Genomic DNA, 7254 nt, shown 5'->3' with positions numbered 1-7254 from the left:
AACTTTCAAAGCAAACTTTGGAGCTTTTTACTGAAGTATTGAAGAAAACAACAGAAGGGGAAAAACTAGAGATCTCTTTAGAAAAATTGGAGATCTCAAGGGAACATTTCACCCAAAGATGGGCACAATAAAGAACAGAAATGGTAGAGACTTAGTAGACGCTGAAGAGATCAAGAAGAGATGGAAAGAATACATGGAAGAATTGTACAAAAAAGATCTTAATGAACTGGATAACCATGAGGTGTGGTCAGTCACCCAGAGCCAGACACCCTGGAGAGCAAAGTCAAGTGGGCTTTAGGAAATACTTCTTTTAATAAAGCTAGTGGATGCGATGGAATTCCAGTAGAACTATTCAAAACCCTAAAGGATAACACCATCAAGGTGTTGCGTTCAATATGTCAGCAAATCTGGAAGACGCAGCAGTGGCCACAGGACTGGAAAAGGTCAATCCTCATCCCAGTTCCCAAGAAGGATAGTACCAAAGAATGTGCTAACCGTCGGACAGTTGCACTCATCTCCCATGCTAATAAGGTCGTTCTTAAAATCCTGCATGCTAGGCTTCAGCATTATGCGGACCAAGAACTTCCGGATGTCCAAGCTGGGTTTAGAAAAGAAAGAGGAAAGAGAGATGAGATTTCTAACATTCGCTGGATCATAGAGAAGGCAGGGGAATTCCAGAGAAACCTCTACCTCTGTTTCATCGACTACCCCAAAGCCTTTGACTGTGTGGATCATACTGTAGAAACTCTTAAAGAGATGGTAATACCAGACCATCTTACCTGTCTCCTGAGAAACCTGTATGTGGATCAAGAAACAACAGTTAGAACCCCGCATGGAACAACTGGTTCAAGATTGAGAAAGGAGTGCGACACGGCTGCCTGCTGTCACCCCGTTTATTTAACCTATACACTGAGCACATCATGAGAAATGCCACATAAGTTACAAGCTGGAATCAAGATAGGTGGGAGAAACAGCAACCTCAGATATGCAGATGATACCACTCTACTGGCTGAAAGTGAAGAGGAACTAAAGAGTCTCTAGATGAGTGTGAAGGAGGAGGTTGAAAGAGTCGGCTTAAATATTTAAAAAATGAAGATCATGGCATCCAAGCCCCTTACTTCATGGCAAACAGAGGGGAAAATGTGGAAGCAGCGACAGATTTCCTCTTCTTGGGCTCTAAAATCACTGCGGATGGTGACTGCAGCCATGAATTCAGAAGACAGTTGCTTCTTGGCAGGAAAGCGATGACAATCCTAGACTGTGTTGAAAAACAGAGACAATACTCTGCGAACAACAGTTTGTACAGTCAAGACTAGGCTTTCCCAGTGCTCACGTACGATTGTGAGAGCTGGACCATAAAGGAGGCAGAACACCAAAGGATTGATGCCTTTGGACTACAGTGCTGGAGAAGACTCTTGAAAGTCCCTTGGACAGCAAGGAGATCAAACCAGTCAATCTTAAGGGAAATCAACTCTGAATAACTCGTTGGAAGGACTGATGCTGAAGCTGAAGCTGCAGTATTTTGGTCATCTGATGAGAATAGCCAACTCATTGGAAAGTCCCTGATGCTGGGAAAGACTGAGGGCAGAAGGAGAAGAGGGCGTCAGAGAATGAGATAGCTGGATGGCATCACTGATGCAATGGACATGAACTTGGGCAGACTCTGGGAGACAGTGAGGGACAGGGAGGCCTGGCGTGCTGCAGTCCACGGAGTCACAAAGAGTCGGACGTGACTCGGCAACTGACCAACAACAAAACTGAAGCATGAGCTACATGCAGAGCGCATGGCCCAGTGACTGCTCACACACTGACCCCTGTGAGAACCAGTGCCCGGATCACGAAACAGAGCCTTACATCTGCACTTCAAAACCCCGCTCTTGCTCGGCTCTGTCACCCCAAAGGTGATATCCCAAGATGTTTGGAAGGCTGATTTTCTCTAACCATAAAGATGGCTGGACAGCATTTGAAGCAGACCAGTCCTCCACCTCTCCAGCTGTGAACGTGCCTCCCTGTCCTTCCCACTCAGCGCCACTGCTCCCCAAAATGCTCATTTTCTTCAAAAGGGAGCCGGCAATGCTTTATCTGGAATGAATTATTTTCTACTGAGATTCAGGAGGCAGACAAGTGGTCACTGCTAAGAGGTTGTTATGGACGGGTTTATAAAGAGGGTAACACTTGCCCTTTCTAGGACATGACTTGGTTCGTGGGTGTGTATATATGTGTCCATCTGTCTGTTTCTCTCTCCAGCACCTGCATCAGCACAGCCAGGGGTTGCAAAGAAGATACTTCTGTGCAAGGACTCACCGTATTGCTAGGTAATGTTTTGTTCACTACTGAATTGAAGTGTTTGAAGCATTTAAATATGTAGTTTTAAAAGTTTAAGAGTTTTTACTTAAGCTGGTTTGTCAGGGAGACTGACCATCAATCAAAGAAGGCCCCTGGTAAATGACTGTTAAAATTGACTGGATTTATAAAGGGGCTTCCCTGGTAGCTCAGCTGGTAAAGAACCCGCCTGCAATGCAGGAGACCCCGGTTCGATTCCTGGGTTGGGAAGATTCCCTGGAGAAGGGAGAGGCTACCCACTCCAGTTTTCTTGGGCTTCACTGGTGGTTCAGACAGTAAAGAATCTGCCTGCAATGCAGAAGACCTGGGTTCGATCCTTGGCTTGGGAAGATCCCCTGGAGGAGGGCATGGCAACCCACTCTAGTATTCTTCTGGAGAATTCCTATGGACAGAGGAGCCTGCGGGCTACAGTCCACGGGGTCCCAAAGAGTCGGACACGACTGAGTGACTAAGCACAGAACATAAGGTTTATGAACATAAAAGATTTTTAAGTTGGACATCAGTACTTAAGGAAAAACTATGCTTTTAAATGTAGTATTTCAATAAATTGAATTTAATTAATTTACTGAAAAACTTTATTTGAAAAACAAAGTGACTGCTACTAGTTGTTTCTGCACACAAAAGTCATCTTTAAAAAACCTCCAGAGTGTGTGTGGCCACAGCGGCTGGTGTGGGGCTGCGTCAGTCATGAGACCCGGAGCTGTGGACCCGCAGGTGGCCCGGCGAGCCGGCGACAGAGCGGCGGGTGCAGGGCTCAGGCGGCCCGGCCATGCCGCTGCCATCCCCACCTGCAGCCAGCCGCACGCTGTGGGCACGCCCTGGCTCTGCGCTGTTTCCAAAGCACAACAGATCCTGTCGAATTCAAAGGCCCCTTCACAGATGGAGTCACTCCAGATCTCACGTCGAGAAATCCATCGGATCGAAAGGTGTGTTTCAAAGTGAAGAGGACAGCACCTCATGGGTACTGTGTGAGGCCCAAAGGGGAATCGCTGACCCAGGGTGGACAGTGACCCCAGTGAGACGAGTGAACACAAGTTTATGGTACAGATGATCTTTGCTCCACCAAGCGTTTCAGACATGGAAGCCGTGTAGAAAGAGGCAAAACCCCATGAATGAATGGGTTCTCAGTTGAGATGTGTATTTGAGATGCCCAGTGCAAATGATAAAGAGAAGGACATAGAACCCAGCAAAGCCGCTCCTCTGAGCGCTGCGAAGCCGGATGACCCCTGCCTAAGCCCCACTGTGTTTCCCTCAACAAGACCGAGACGAGGAAGCTCAAGGAACGGTGAAGGAGGCTCCAAAGGAGAACTGAAAGAAGAAAACCAGTCCCCGAGGGAGGAGGCTCAGGCTCAAGAAGGCAGCACATCCGGAGAAACCTGGATCCACCTCAGCTGGGGCCTCCAGAGAGAGTGTCACCAGTCCCCTGCCTTCACTTCTTGCTATCACTGCAGTCCTCGTCACTAGATTCTTTATTGGGAAATTCAGCTTGAAGAGTGAGGCATACAGGGAGCTATTTCTTTTGTTTCCTTTTGACCAGAAAAGATTCATTGCAAAGACTGAAGCTGAAACTCCGATACTTTGGCCACCCGATGCGAACAGCTGACTCATTGGAAGAGACCCTGATGCTGGGGAAGATTGAAGGCAGGAGGAGAAGGGGACGACAGAGGATGAGATGGTTGGATGGCATCACCGACTCGATGGCCACGAGTTTGAGCAAATTCTGGAAGATAGTGGAGGACTGGGGAGGCTGGTATGCTGCAGTCCATGGGGTTGCCAAGAATCGGGTGCAACTGAGCAACGGAACAACTGTGTTACTGGTGGTGTGGTCCACGGTGACCACGCTTTGTGTGTCCAGCTTTGTGTGTCCTGTAGGCCTCGCCAGCAACGGTCTCATGGTTAGAAAGAGACATGGAAGAGCAGGGCTTCGGGTCCCAGAAGCACCATTGCCACCAGACCATCCCTACAGGGTGTCATTGCACATTCAGTCCTTTATGAAATTCACACGTAAAGAATTGCTCTTTCTTTGTGGTTTTAATAAGAGTTCAAGAATTGTCCAGAGTCTTGCAAATGTTATTTTAATGATCCCTTAGAATTTTATCTGTTGCTGTTAACTCTTGAAATATGATCTATTTAGATTGCTAATCCCACTCATTCAGGAAATGCCAGGGGGTATTCTGTGGGGAAATGGTGCCTTGTACAGTGTAAATTTTCTCCTTTACCTTTGCTCATATCAAGGCAGGATTTTTCTCATCCCTTGTAAAGCAGTTGTTGACTGAGTTTTTCATTTTTCCAATCCGGCCCCATGGTATTTAACACAAAAACAATAAAACTGTTAACAGATTCTTGCTTGATTAAAACAAACAAACAAACACAAACCTTTTATTGCAAGTGCAGGCCTTTGCTGGGCTGGGGGTGGGGGGAGGGGAGGAGAGTGTGACAGCTGGGAGGGGTGGTGCCCAAGGGCTTCGAATCTAGTTCCTGCACTTAACTTGGTTTCCCCATAAAGAAAGAAGTTCTGTGGTCCTGTCACCTAAGGGGCCCAAGACTCACTAGTGACATCAGGTTAGGGGATTGTGACCAGCATTTTAAAGCGTTGTCAGGTAAAATACAGGACCTCTGTTAAATCTGAATTTCAGACAATAAAGGCATTTTTTTCAATGTAAATATATCCCGTGTTATACAGGGCTTACACATACTAATAAAAAGTCTTTGTTGTTTATCTTAAAGTCAAATTTAACTGGGAGTCCCATATTTTTATGGCTAAATCTGGCAACCCTAAGTGGTGTAGAAGTGAAAGCCTCAGAAAGGGCCTCACAGTGTGGGAGTAGATGTTACTTCGGGTGTCTGTGTGGGTGTGCACAGGGTCACACCTGTACCGTGGACTGGGGTGTGAAAGCCTTTGTCCCCAGTGGCTGTGTTAGTGTCAGAGAACCACAGAGGTAACAGCGCCTGGTGATAATAAGGGCACTGCTGCTGCTGTAATAATCGGTGTTGCCCCACGCTCTGCCCTACTCCACATTTTTGTTATTTTGGAGAACATTTCTTTCTTAAAAAACATTTTTTTTTCAATTTGGCTTCACCAGGTCGTAGTTTGGGCATGTGGGACCTTTTTTTTTTTTAAGTTGAGGCATGCGAACTCTTCGTCGCAGCATGCAGGATCGAGCTCCCTGATCAGGGATGGGAACCCTGGCCCCCCAGCATGGGAAGCTCCGAGTCTTAGCCATGGACCACCAAAGAAGCCCCCAGGAGAGGATTTTTCTTGAAAGAACTCTAAGCTTTCAAACGTTTGCTGCAATAGCACTCCGAAAGGGGCCCCTGTTGATCAGACTCCCAGCTCTCTTTGGAAGGAGAGACCAGTTCCACGCTCTGGGCTCACCCGGGAGCAGACGCCCCCAGGCGGGCAGTGCGCAGGACACGAGGTGGCGGCCAGGGGCTGCGGTCTGCGCGAAGCGACTCGGCCCGTCGGGCGCCGGCACTGCGGCGACGCGCTTCCGGTCGGTGCCCGCCCGCGCCCGGGGCGTACCCTCTGCTCACCCGGAAGCTGCGGCCCGGGGGAAAGACGGCCTCGGGTGTCGGGGCCCGTCGGTGAGCGTGGCCCGAGGGTGCCAGACCTGCGGGCACTGCAGGTGCCGCTCCGGGACGGTCCGCCCCAGGGCAGGGCGGCTGGGGCCGGGTTAGAGCGAAAGGCCGCGTAGCCGAGAGGAGGCGCCGGGGCAGCGCCGTGCCGGCCCTCGCAGCCGCGCCCCCGGCCCCGGGCGCACCTGCTCCCCGCCCAGCCGCCCTCTCTTTTCGCTGCTGCTCCGGTTGTTCTCCCCTCAACGGATCGCCTCGCCGCGCGGAGCAGCAGGAAGAGGAAAGAGCCCACGAGGAAACCAGAGCTCCAGTCTAGACGGAACACCTTCAGAATTCACCGCAATCTTCGCCGAGTTAAAGTGAAGCTTGCTGAATTTACTTTACCCTCGTTTGCTATTACTCCGAAGTGTAACCATGAACGTGGATTATTGAATCATCTGGTAGCAAGTCTGATGCTCACACTTCCCGCTTCCTTCACTTTGTCATCTCTCCTTTTGTCACGTAGTTGGTGTGAATAAACCCTCCGTGTCACTCACTGCAACCTTTGCATATAGTGGTTTTTGTTTTTTGTTTGGTCTTAATTTTAAAATCTGGTGAGTTGAATCTTTTCTAACTTTCAGCTAAAATAGTTTACAGATTTGATTCAAGTGACCAAATAGCCAACAAAACATCAATATTGTGTTTGATTTATTTAACTCTGTTGAGATAACTAATGGCCCAGCTACTAAACACTGCTGGAAGAGGAGCCGCCTTGAGATATTCAGGTGTTTTGTTCTGGGAGGAGGCCTTTTCCCTCATTCCAGAGCTGGGCTCCCAGCCTCCACACCCTAGCCCTGCGCCCGCATCTGCTCTGCTGCCGGGCTTCTGGGAGCCGAGGCTGGGTGAAAGTCTGGGCCTAGAAGAGAGGCGGTGGGCTTCCAGGGGTGGGGGGAGGTGGGCGTCAGTCAGGGTGCATTCACGCTCTGACAGGGGTGGGGAGGGGGTGCTGGAGTGACTGCCCACCCAGTGGTGCCACCCTGGGGCCACAGCCTGGGCCCATGCGGGCCCGCAGGTGGGCTCCTCTGCAGACATGAGGGTGGATGAAGGCTGGAGCGTCCACCCCACCCTCTGGGTGCGTGTTCTTTAGGGTCTGAGGATGGAGAGGGGTGTTTCCTGTGGCCTCAGCCTCCGGCCACGCGAGCTGAGCTGGATTCCTCAGAGTCAGTTCTTGCCCGGGCTAGGCAGACTGACCCCGGGCACCCGAGGTCTGGGCTTACCTTGTGTTTCCCACCTGTGCCCACCCTCCACTACCCACAGCCTTGCCTCCACTGGGCCCTACTCACCTGGCCGGGTGCCGCC

The 7254-nt window shown here is 50.1% G+C and overlaps 1 pseudogene; it reads left to right on the top strand.

Annotated features, from left to right (window-relative positions):
• On the top strand, nucleotides 569-6232 carry LOC102183461 (annotated as a pseudogene).

The sequence above is a fragment of the Capra hircus genome, chromosome 21, assembly GCF_001704415.2.
Source record: "Capra hircus breed San Clemente chromosome 21, ASM170441v1, whole genome shotgun sequence".
In the NCBI taxonomy this organism is placed as follows: domain Eukaryota; kingdom Metazoa; phylum Chordata; class Mammalia; order Artiodactyla; family Bovidae; genus Capra; species Capra hircus.
The sequence above is the reverse complement of the archived record's forward strand: the minus strand, read 5'-3'. Positions and strand labels throughout refer to the sequence as shown.